At 41.9% G+C, this 12,841-nt stretch overlaps 1 protein-coding gene and 1 pseudogene across 1 annotated transcript in view; one reads left to right on the top strand and one right to left on the bottom strand.

Annotated features, from left to right (window-relative positions):
• The window catches only part of LOC124605790 (LIM domain only protein 3-like), a 341,408-nt gene that overhangs the window by 111,788 nt on the left and 216,779 nt on the right, over window positions 1–12,841 (top strand). The window lies entirely within an intron of this gene.
• LOC124607703 lies at window positions 11,622–11,739 on the bottom strand (annotated as a pseudogene).

Here is a 12,841-nt window from a genome sequence, read left to right as displayed (position 1 = left end):
TCTACTACATAAGTATGGACTATTGCAAGTAGAGCAATGCTGTATAAACATTAGGAAATATTTGTACCTGAATTCTTAAAAATACAACTTGCGGGAAATTGCGAATGAAGATGTGAGTCCAATTCAGCTATGCCTCAGGACATTCCTGAAGCATAGTCTTCATCCTGCAGCATTTCTTCATCTTCAGGCTTCCTCTTGGCATTACTTTTAGCACTTCTTGCTTCTTTGGTAACTAGAAGAGCGAATCTTTCAGCTTCATGCACTCGTTATATGTCACACGCAAGCATTTGATCTCCCATATTAGAGCCACATTTTATACTTCAATTTCTCAGCATTTCCAACCGTCCTATCACTCCATCACTGAAACATATCACTGCATCTAGTACACCCTTTCTATCACTCCATCATTGAAACATATCACTGCATCTAGTACACCAACTTTTAAGTATTTAGTCTACAAAAACATTCTTGGGTAATCTTTCCCATATGCAATGTATTCTGAGTTCCCCCATGAAGACATTTACTAAGCAAAACAGGGTCACTCAGATCTCTAAAAATTGGTTTTATTTCATTCATAACAGGCTCAGGAAAAGTATGCTTATGATGGTATATTTGACCACTTTCTTTTGCTTTTTGGTAACCACACCAAGAATCTGCTCCTTTAGGACAAAGTCCTCGAACAGGGTGGTAATCTGTGGATAACTTATAAAAGTAGGTGGGCCATATAGCTTTTCTCATTGCTGTAACATCATTTAGAGGTGCAGTGCGTCTAATGACCAGTCCATAATAATTCTGAAGAAGGTCTATTTCAGTTTCTGTCAATCTGCCTCGGCCAGACAAAGATTTTCCATCAGATTTCAACTTCCTTTCGTTTCTCTTCGTAGCTTCCTCAATCTAGCACCCATTCTCTTTTTCATATGTCAACAACACTCCAGTTTTGTTACCAAGATATTACTATAAACATTGAACCCATTAATTTTGATGAAAGCTTTAGAGTTCCCATCGCCTAGGTACTTCGTATATCTAACGTTATAAACGGGCACCGACCTCTGAAATAATTTTAGAGCTCCATTACACTCCTCCATACCTCCACTGTAACCATCATAATTATTAGAACACTGATGTTCAATATGTCCTCCAGTGTTACCATGGCAGGTGTGGCAGTACTTAGATAAGCACTCAACGTCAACAACTTTTGCATTCTCCAGAGAAGTAGCACTTACAACCCCATTCAAGGAACGATGTCCTCGACTTTGCCATGTCACATCAAGTGCAACAGCAATTTCCCTGGTTCCACAAATTTTATAGTTTCTTCTACTGATCGTTTCATAAATGCTTTAGACACAACCATCAAGGCACCTAAAAGTATTTTTATGTACTTACTGAATCTACTGGGAGGAGGAGGAAGGTCCATCAAACCACAAAACGTTTGAGCAACCTTTTTTCCTTTTCCTATTGCACACACTGCATACACTAACTACAAATTCACATCATACGAATTACGCACAATGCTGGAAGTCGTTTTCGAGGTAGATTTATTGCAGGATCTACGCAGAACAACTGATTTTGACGCTAAACCCTTCCTGCTACTTTGTTGTTCAGTTGTTTCCAGACAGCCTACACCGTCACATTGTTTACATTTCGCCACTTCCTTTATCAAAGCAGACAAGATGCACCCATCAACAACAGCAACAAATCCACTACAAACAGCGTCATTTTTAACACCAAAATTTGAATCACCAGGAGGCGTGCCATTTTGGAGTTTCTTTCCTGAAGAACTGATACATAGGTTACTTTAAACAGTGTGGCTTGCGTTGTTTGTGAAGTGGTTACTACGGAATTCCCTTTTATTGAATTTCTCGATTGGTGGAATATTTTGTATTTATTTCACACTAAAGGGTATGTACTTCCACAAATATATGTAGCACTTGGGCATTAGACATTCAGTAACACGTGAACAAACTGCTTCAGCGAAACAAATGTAAATACTAGCAAAATAATCATTAACAGACGTTCGAAGCCTACTCTGTTACCAACATATACAATGTATCATACGTATAATCACTGGAAATAGAAAGTTCACAGTTCTTTTCGAAATAACACTGGTTTCTGTAACAGAAATAAAGGGGGCGTGGCGGCATACATGACCATAACGTTAAAATTTGGTATATACAGGTAATTTTTCATTTGAAACCCTATAATGTGTATATAAATCTAATCAGGAAAAACTATAGAATTTAATAAAGTCATTGAAAAAATTCTATTTTTCCACCATTTATAAGTACCCTGTAACCTTAAGTGCCTGTCAGAGGGTTCATCTAATCACCTTAAAGCTATTTCTCTAACGTTCCTCTTTCGGACAGAGAGTGGGAAAAGCGGATACATGATCTTTCCGGGCGAGCTGTGATTTATTTCATTATGACGATCATTTCTCCCAATATAAGTGGGCGCCAACAAAATATTTTCGCAATGAGAGGAGAAAATTGGTTCTTGAAATTCCAGGAGGAGGTCCTGCCGCAACGAAAATGACTGCTACGCCAGTTCGATTATCATATTGCTGGTAGTCTCTCCCCTATTTCACGATAATTTTATTACGATGATCGTTTCTCTCTATGTAGGTCGGCATCATCCAAATATTTTCGCGTTCGAAGGAGAAAGTTGGTGACTGAAATTTCGTAGGAGGATCCCACCGCAACGAGAAACGACTTTGTTTTTAATGATGTCCAAACCAAAACCTATATCATGTCCTTGGCCCTCTCTCCCCTATTTCTTGATAATACAAAACGTGCCACTCTTCTTTAAACTTTTTCGATGCCCTCCGTCAGTCCTATCTGTTGCGGATCCCACGCCGCGCAGCAATACTCCAGAAGAGGACGGACAAGAGTACTGTATGCGGTCTGTTTACTAGACTGTTGCATTTTCTGAGTGTATTGCTAACAAATCGCAGTCTTTGGTTTGCTTTCCTCACAGCTTTATCTGTGTGGTCGTTCCAATGTAAGTTATTCGTAATTGTAATTCCTAAGTATTTAGTCGATAGTGTAACCGAAGTTTCCCGTGTTCTTTTTAAGACTCATATTCATGACTTCACACGTTTCATTATTTAGAATCAGTTGCCACTTTTCGCATCATACAGATATAATCTTACAAATCGTTTTGATCATTTGATGACTTTGCAAGACGGTTAATGACGGCATACTCTGCGAGCAATCTCAGATTGTCTCCTAAATCGTTGATGTAGATCAGGAACAGGGGAGGGGGGGGGGGGGAGCTGTAACACTGCTTTGGGGAAAGCCAGACATTAATTCCGTCAATTACTATGAATTTAGATCTTTATGACAGGATGTAACGAACCTAGTCGCACTACTGAGACGATAATCCGCAGTCAGGCAATTTAATTAGAAGTCGCTTGTGAGGAATCTTGGAAATCTAAAAACATGGAATCAATTAGACATCCCTTGTCGATAGTACCCATTACTTCGTGAGAATAAAGAGTTATTTATGTTTCACAAAAACGATATTTTCTGAATAAGTGTTGGCTATTTGTTAATAAATCGTTTTCTTCGAGGTAATTCATAAGGTCCTACTGCAAATCGACGTTAGTTATATGGGTCTGTAATTCAGTGGATTACTCCTATTTCCTTTCATGAGTACTGTTGTGACCTATGTCACTTCTAGTCTTTAGGTACGGGTCTTTCGACTAGCGAGCGGGTGTGTATGATTGCTAAGTATGGGGCTATAGTATTAGCGTATTCTGAAAGGAAGCTGACTGATATTCAATCTGGACGGGAGACCTTGCCTTTATTTAAGTGGCTTCGCTACACCAAGGGTATCTACGTCTAAGTTACTCATGGTGGCAGTTTTTAGTAACTCTGCTTTAGTGGCACTGTCATTGCGTAACACTGCCATTGCTATCGCGCAGAGTATTGACAGCGTCTTACCAGTAGTGTACTTAACATATGACCAGAATTTCTTTGGGTTTTCTACCAGTTTTCTAGGCTGCGTTTCGTTGTGGAAACTCTTGAAAGTATCTCGCATTGAAGATCGTGCTGAATTTCTGGCTTCTGTAGAACTTCCCAGTATTGGAGATTTAGAGTTTTTTTAAATGTGGCATACTTTTTTTCGTTGCTTCTGCTTCAGTGTTCTGGCCGGTTTTGTGTACCGTAGGAAATCTGCACAGTCTCTTCCTTATTACAAAAAGTCTATGTGTACCTGGCTTCTAAAATCCTTCTTCCGGTAGTTACGTGGGTTTATTGGTAGTGCTACATGTGATACTTGTAACGATGAACATTTATAAAAGTTGCTCGAAGAGACCTCCTTCTGTTTCGATGAAGTCCTGAGCTTGCGTTCCACGCTTTTACGTACTCTGTTGCAAATTTCTGGAGTGCATAGTATTTGACGAAATCGGTTTGGGATACGCTTCCTTACAAAATTGACAATAGGAACAGGAATTGAATATATCAAGTATTTTAAGTATCCCGAGAAATAAAAATCCATTGGTTTAAAACGGGTGACCAGTCAGTTCGTGCAGTGTATTCCCCTTCGACCAATCCATCGATCTGGAAACTGGTTATCGAGATACTGCTGGACGTTTAATGCGTGGGGAGCACTGTCATGTAAAAAACTCATTCTTTAGATAATATCCAGACGTCCCTTATCGTTTCTGAGAAACCGTATGTGCCTACTTCGGTCCAGTAAGAGATTGTGTGAAGAAATGGGGATCATAAGATCAAGACTATCACACAGTCTAAAAACAAATGCCAAGACCATTTGTAAATAAGAGTGTAGGTAAATGTATGTCCGAAGAGCGTTACACAATGAGGGGTCACTACAGGGAATTCCTATTGTAACTCGCTAACGAAGGATATTTGGATCATGTTTGTACTGACTTTTTGTAACGTTTTGGTCTCAGAGACACATCTATTCATTTGTGGATACCAGTCTATAGACATCCTGTATATCCTATAAATCCTGTCATTGAGTTTATGGCTACAACTCTGAATCAAAGCAGCAGTCATTCGGTGGAAGTGTCATTCTCCACCTGCACCGCGGATTTTCAACGGCCCATATCAGAACAGATATTAGTTTCCGGACTTAATTACGGGCTTTTCTTCTAGTTTTGACCATTTTATCTCCTGGAGGAACATGGAATCGACATGTTGATAACATGCCCCTCCAGTGCCTAACAGGATTATGTGTACGAAGTCTCAAGAGACACTCCTAATAGGATGTGGTATCCAAAAAATTCCGAAATATGTCATTACTGAGTTCTACCTGGATCATATTGTGTACCAGCACATTCGAGGTAGTCACCTTGGGAGGATATAAACCCATCTAAGCGTTTCTGCCGTTTTTGAAATGTATTCTGGAAGCATGTCTCTGGCAGAGTGTTTAGCACCTCTTGCAACACTGCTCGAGTGTCCTCCTTAGTGTCAATACTTCCCTCTTCAACTAGATTTTTATCATGGGGAGCAGTAAGAGGTTTCAGGGATCTAAGTCTGTTGAGTATTGAGAATGACAGTGAGGAAAAGCTCTCACCTTATTCTTAGTCTATAGTTGCTAAATAATGTAGGGCGTGCATTGGAAACGTCTTAGAACACCGCTATACAACTCTTTATTGACCATCTGACCAGGTGAGATATTATTTTTTTAAGAGCCATGTTCCTACAGGAGGTAATAATGGTCAAAACTAGAAGAAAAGCCCGTAATTAAGTCCGGAAACCAATATCTGTTCTGATATGGGCCGTTGAAAATCCGCGGTACAGGTGGAGAATGACACTTCCACCGAATGACTGCTGCTTTGATTCAGAGTTGTAGCCATAAACTCAATATTCGTCACCAGTGACAGCCTTTGAAAGAAATTTAGGTCATCTTGAAGCAGTTATTCCAGTTCACTGCCGACTTCTATGTGAAGTCGCTTCCGATCATCTTGAAGACTCGAGAAACGCTCTTCGCCGCAGTCTTTCTCACGTGGATTCTTCTAACAGAAAATTTATGTGTGACGTAACGTACTGTCAAAGTGTAATTTCCACGGCCTTACCAAAGCCGGCAGGCGCTGCTGAAACACAGGTAACACGAACTGTTGTTCATAAACCTGCTACTGTTGTAAACGGGAATTTACAATCAATTCAATAACAGAACCGATATTCTGTAATTGGAATGAAACGTGTTGATGATGAGAATGATAAGAATCTTATTCCCTTCTTCTTGATAGTTAAAGTTATGCAATGTTTGTTACAATTTTTTTGCGCTGCATGCATAGTATGATCTTTATTACATAGTTTCTCTACTCACAGGAGGCTTTGAAATGGCACACGATTGTTATAACGCACTGTTGACCTCTTCGCTGTTCGTTGGCGTGTAGCCGGTCGATATCTGCAAACCCCCTTTCATCCGAAGAAGATCCTGAATCTGTATTCGAGAGACAACTAAACCCCCCTAACGGGATTCGTTTTGAGTCATGAAATGCTGCTGACACAAATAAATAAATCAAATAATGCGCCGAATCCAGCGTTTTGATATACGTTATCTCTCGGAATGTTCAAGCAACTATATTAAGCCATTTTAAAATAAGTCAGGTGCCCTGTGACATTAGAGTGAAATGTGTCACTAAGAAGTGCAAAATTTTCTTGAATTTGCAAACTCAGCTTGGCGTTCCTTTCACATCTGTTTCCACGTGGGCACTGGGAAATAAGGTGGAGGTCATATGTGCGAAGGCGTGCTGAAAACGCAGTATCTCCGAATATCTTGTGTGAAAACTCTTAAAGCTTTTTTAAACTAACCAAACGTTATAAACATTTCTTATCTCTATGCTAGTCCGCCCTGGTAGCTGAGTGGTCAGCGTGACAGACTGTCAATCCTAAGGGCCCGGGTTCGATTCCCGGCTGGGTCGGAAATTTTCTCCGCTCAGGGACTGGGTGTTGTGTTGTCCTAATCATCATCATTTCATCCCCATCGACGCGCAGGTCGCCGAAGTGGCGTCAAATGGAAAGACCTGCACCAGGCGAACGGTCTACCCGATGGGAGGCCCTAGCCACACGACATTTATATCTCTATGCTATGTCTACAAAGTTACTTGCCAACGTAGTCACCCTAGAATGTTTTCTTGACGGAGCTACAACCTCACCTCTGCTGGCGCCGCTTCATCACTATCCAAGAGGGCTACAAATATGCAAACATGAAGAATAAAGATGTACAATGTTAAAAACGATTGCTTTGTTTAAAAAGCTTTACGAGTTTTCACATAAAATTTCCGAGGCATTATTTTTCAGCATGCCTACGTATATAGAGACAGTGCTGTGTGTCGATATTCTGCTCGAAAAGGAGAAACTTCGGGGATTTGGACCGAGACAGGGTGCACACTAACAAAACGTAAGAAAGTCCTAAAACCTTAATGCGTACATTGGAGTTACCGAAAACATGACAATCCTGCTTTTTGTTTTTCTTTGTGGTGCTAGCTAAGTCCAACATCTACATCTGTATTTACATCGACATGATTACTCAGTAATTCACAATGAACTTCCTGACAGAGAGTTCATCGAGGCACCTTTAAGCTACTTATCGACCTATGCACTCTCGAACAGCGCACGGGAAAAACGAACATTTACATGTTTCCGTGCGAGTTCTGCTTTCTCTTGGGACCAACAAACTATTTTCACATTCTGAGGAGAATTTTGGTGATTGAAATTTCATGAGAAAGTCCTGCTGCAACAAAAAACGCCTTTGTTTTAATGACTGGCATTCCAGTTCGAGTATCATATCCGTTGCACTCAGTCCCCTCTTTCGCGGTAATACAAAGCGAGCTGCCCTTCTTTGAACTTTTTTGATGTCCTCCGTCATCCTGTCTAATGCGGATCCCACACTGCTTAGCAACTCTCCTGAAGAGGGTGAAAAAGCGTAGTGCCAACAGTCTCTTTAGCAGGCCTGTTACATTTCTTAAGTGTTCAGCCAATAAATGACAGTCTCTGGTTTACTTTCTCCACAACGTTATGTATTTGACAATTTCAGTTTAAGTTATTCGTAACTGTATTCCTAAGTATTTTGTTGAGTTTACAGTCTTTAAATTTGTGTGCAATTTAGTGAATTCGTTTTGGTGCCCATGTGGATGACTTAATACTTTTCATTATTTAGAGTTAGTTGCCTCTTTTAGCACCATACAGATATCTTGATTAGCCAAGATTTCCAAAGAAAATAATTATCTTTATTTTGACATCAAAAATCTTGTTTAGATAACTGCCTGCCATGAATATTGAATCTAGATATTCAGAAAACTTGCAGAATTTCTGACTGATGAGACATTATTTTATTCCTTCGGAGTCAGTTAGGATTCCCAGTTTCTCGTTGTATTAGATGCACCAGCAATATATCGCTAACTGTAACCTGGATTTATTTCTTGAATTTTTTACTGTGTCACTTTCGAGCAATCTATCGCAGCAGGAAGTACGGGTGCAATCGATATCAGGCGGAGCGCACGTAACTAGGTCACTCCGTGAGGTACATTCCCGCGAAGCATACGCAAGCAAATATTCGCAAAGTGGAAAGGAAGTAGTTCTGCTGGGAAAGTTACTTCATGCGAGTAAACACTTGTTGTTGGGACCGCCAGGGAGCGCCGCGCCACGTCTTCCGCTAATGGAATAGGTCGGTGGGCGGCCGGAACTTTTAAACTTGGCAGGCAGGCAGGTAGGCAGGCAGGCGGCTGGCCCGGCGTGGTGTGACAAAGCCGCTCAGGCGGCAGACAGGCGTGGCCTCCCGCGACGCGGCGGCGGGCACTGGCTGGCTTCCACATCGTCCCGCCTCAAGTCAAGGCGCCGCGGAGCAGAGCAGGGCGTCAGTCCCGTCACACGAGCGCAGTATGGAAGTACGCGCAGAGCGTTGTTCTGACACCTTGCTTACCACATACCATACTATGTAGTCCGATTAAAATTACTTGACAGTTGACGTCTGTCACTTGCCGCTACATTTACATCAACATCTACATCTATATGGCTACTCTACAAATCACATTTAAGGGCCTGGCAGACTGTTCATCGAACCACCTTCACACCAATTCACTATCATTCCACCATCAAAAAGCGCGCGTAAAAAAACGAACACCCACATCTTTCTGTGGGAGCTCTGATTTCCCCTATTTTATTATGATGATCGTTTCTCGCTGTATGGGTCGGCGTCAACAAAATATTTTCGCATTCGGAGGTGAAAGCTGGTGATTGAAATTTCTTGAAGAACGAGAAACCCTTTTGTTTTCACGATTTCCACCACAAATCCAGTATCAGGTACTTGACACTTTCTTCTGTATTCCTCGAAAAAACATAAAAAAATCGTAATGCCCTTTTTTGAACTTTCTCGATATACTTCGTTAATCCTATATGGTATGAATCCCACACCGTGTAGTTGCAATCCAAAAAGGAACGGACTAGCGTAGTGTAGTCAGTCTAATAAGTGGTCTGCCAATAAAACGCAGTCTTCTGTTCACCTTCCCTACAATATTTCCTGTGTGTTCTTTCCGGTACATGTATTCCACGGCCAGAGGTCTCAGAACGATTTTCGCTGGTAATTGTTGCAGGTTAGAATCCTGCCTCGGGCGTGGATGTGTGTGATATCCTTAGGTTAGTTAGGTTAAAGTAGTTCTATGTTTAGGGGATTGATAACCTCAGGTTTCAGGTTTTCAGTTCCATAGTGCTTAGAGCCATTTGAACTTCTTTTTCTTTTTTTTTCTTTTTTAGTGGTTGACTCGTTCGTTTTCGAACCACGGATCCTCATCCCTGAAAACATACTCATACATGTACAGGCGTCGCCGCCTAAAACTTTGACGCTCTGGATGACATTTCGGGACACGGGTTCCTACACAAAACTTCATCGATTCAGTCCCCTCTGGAAGTGTGTAACATGAATTGTAACACCCCGTATAAGCGTTCCGCTCTTACTGATCGACGAACGGAACACTAAAAACGAATTCGAGAGTAAGCCTTCTATAGCGCAATAATAATAACACTACGGGAGTTTATAGACGGTGTTGCAAACAAATGTTATCTATGCCTTTGGTTGCATTGCCCTAGGACTTGGCGTTGCAAGAGCGCAGAAGTAGGCATTTTTTATGTATTAGGTATTTTGTGGCTAGTCTAGCGCGAATGAATCTCTGAAACAAATTAAATCATCGTAAGTTTTTTTGCTAATCGCTATGTTAAACTTTTAATCCATGTAGTTATTGCATATCTCACCAGACAGTCGGTTTCAGGATTCCTCCTTTTTACTAAATCTACGTACAAAATTTGCTGAATCTGCTTATAAAAAACTGCAACAAGGTAAGTTCACAGGCGGTAATGGGGATGAGGGGGGGGGGGGGGGAGCGGTTGCAGCTTTGGCAGTTCTACCCTTGTCCCTTGTTTGCCTCTGGCGCGATGTACCTGTATCATATGACTGAAGGTACAGCCACGTTCTGGCCTGTTGAAATCTGCGTAACAAATGCATAAAACATTAAGAAAATTTCTGTTGATGTAAATACTTAATACAACAAAACTTGCTAAACTCTGAACCCGCAACACTATCCTGTACAATGACTCCTCTTTTGCAATATAAATTCATACCAAGGTATAACATACACACAAGTAACAATAAGGCAACTTCTAAAACTTGAACGCTCGGCAATGAAGACACCGGGCACACGAACTTCTGACTAAGGAATAATCCAGTTGATGCCAGTACAGGTATGCGTTAATTAAATAACAAACAATTAATAAAAAAACAGCGCCTCGGCTTCCAAACATTCCCTGAGGACATACGCACATGAAACCCTCCTTTATAAAATTAAACTTCACGGTCAGTATACAAGGTACAAATATGATACAAATGGCTGATAAGGGAATACAGAATTAATAAGGCTCAGTCTCCAGCAGTCTGATCGTGCACTAATTACAGAGTGACCCAGTTTTACAGATTTAAATTCATATTTCGAACGAAAGGTGCATCCGCCAAGGCGGCGGAGGAACGAGCTACAAAGCTTAACGACCTGACAGAGAGAACAGCAATACTCAACTCAAGAACGAGATTGAGGCAGAAGGCCAGGAACACGGAGCCCGGTCTAACGGGACACAGTTCCACTGGCAACGGCCAAGTCCTCAAGCCCAAGTGCCACGTCCCACCGTACCGGAGGAAATACACTGCGCTCCGCCCAACTAGAACATAAATCAACTACAACAGCACATTTGCGATTGCACATTCAAATTACATAAAAGAATAGAATATAACATTGAGAAACGAAGGCTCGTCAGTTTTTTGTTTAAATTCAATCCTTAAAAATTCATTTAAGTATTGCAATACACGCGTAAATAAGATTGAAACGCAATAGCCACAACTGAGTATTAACTTAAACGGGCAAGAGCCCACCAGAACTACATAGAATAGTATCTCGTTAATCGTTAATTAAGCACTCCGTCTTCAGACCACAAGTGGCCCATCAGGATCATCTGACGGCCGTGTCGTCCTCAGTTGAGGATGCGGGTAGGAGGGGCTTGTGGTCAGCACACCGCTCTCCCGGTCGTTATGATGATTTTCGTTGACCGGAGCCGCTACCATTCGGTCGAGTAGCTCCTCAATTGGCATAACGAGGTTGAGTGCACCCCGAAAAATGGCAACAGCGCATGCCGACCTGGATGGTCACCCATCCAAGTGCCGGCAACGCCCGACAGCGCTTAACTTCGGTGATCTCACGGGAACCGGTATATCCGCTGTGGCAAGGCCGTTGCCTTACTCGTTAATTAAGATGCAAATTTTGGCCCTTAATCACCAAGGTTACCACAATTTTAGAAGTACCGTCACTCAATAATGAGGAGCTCACAGGGTTTCCTTACGTCTAGCAGCAGATCCGTCATCAAGTGGTAAGAAACTAAGATGGGAAGCCCAAGCCCCGTTATCACGTCACGAGTGACACAACTTTGACAGTCAGAGTCGTTACTGAAGACAACATTCGTTAACCATTAACAAACATATAAGCACACAGTTGCACCTGTTTAAATAGAACACACACCATATGCCCAGGAGAACGGTTAATGCCAGGCGACGCTCCGGCAAGCTGTTCTTCTCGACATGCACTGCGTGGCGAGAAAGGCCAAAACACTTCTCGTGCCGGAACCCAAACCCTTTCCGCCATCTCCGGCCGCAGCACTCCAGTAATACCACGCGCAGTGAGCATGCGCCAATTTCCCGACAGTGTTGTAACCGCAACCGACAGACCTCACAGAGAGCTGGTGCTGCCTCAACACTGCAGACTTAAATAGCCGAACCCGCGGTGAACAACCAACTCGCGGCCGGCCAAAGCAAAATCGATGGCAAAGATGACTCTGCGAGAAAGGGGTAGTGGTACCGGCCGCGCGACGTATCAGTAGTATAAAAAAATTATTGCTTCCCGTAGGGAGTTACTTAACGGTGTAGTCCCTAATGAAGGAATCCAAAGTTAGGGCTGAGCTTAATATGCCTGTACATCTAGACAATACAGAGCTAACATAAAAAGTACACTTATGGCGGCGCGATTACTTGAAAACCTTCTACCATTCAGATGGACGAAAACGGATGGCTTCAGTGTAAGAAGAAGTGCACACTATTGATATCTAACTGAAACACGTGAAATCGTGCGATGAGTGCTCTTTTACACCGTTTTTTACCACGTGACGGTTTACAGCGATCCAGCACCGACACTACTCTGAGACCATGTGACCAGTTTGCATTTTATTTGGAAACATTTTTGAGAATCTCATACATATTACTGTGAACATCTTTTGTCAAAACGTCGCTAGCAGCAATCTGTGATGTAAGTATTCCTTGTAGTTTAACACCGTACAAAGCCTTCAGT

The sequence above is a fragment of the Schistocerca americana genome, chromosome 3 (assembly GCF_021461395.2).
Source record: "Schistocerca americana isolate TAMUIC-IGC-003095 chromosome 3, iqSchAmer2.1, whole genome shotgun sequence".
Taxonomy (NCBI): Eukaryota; Metazoa; Arthropoda; class Insecta; order Orthoptera; family Acrididae; genus Schistocerca; species Schistocerca americana.
Note: the sequence above shows the minus strand (reverse complement) of the source record. Positions and strands in the feature narration are given on the sequence as shown.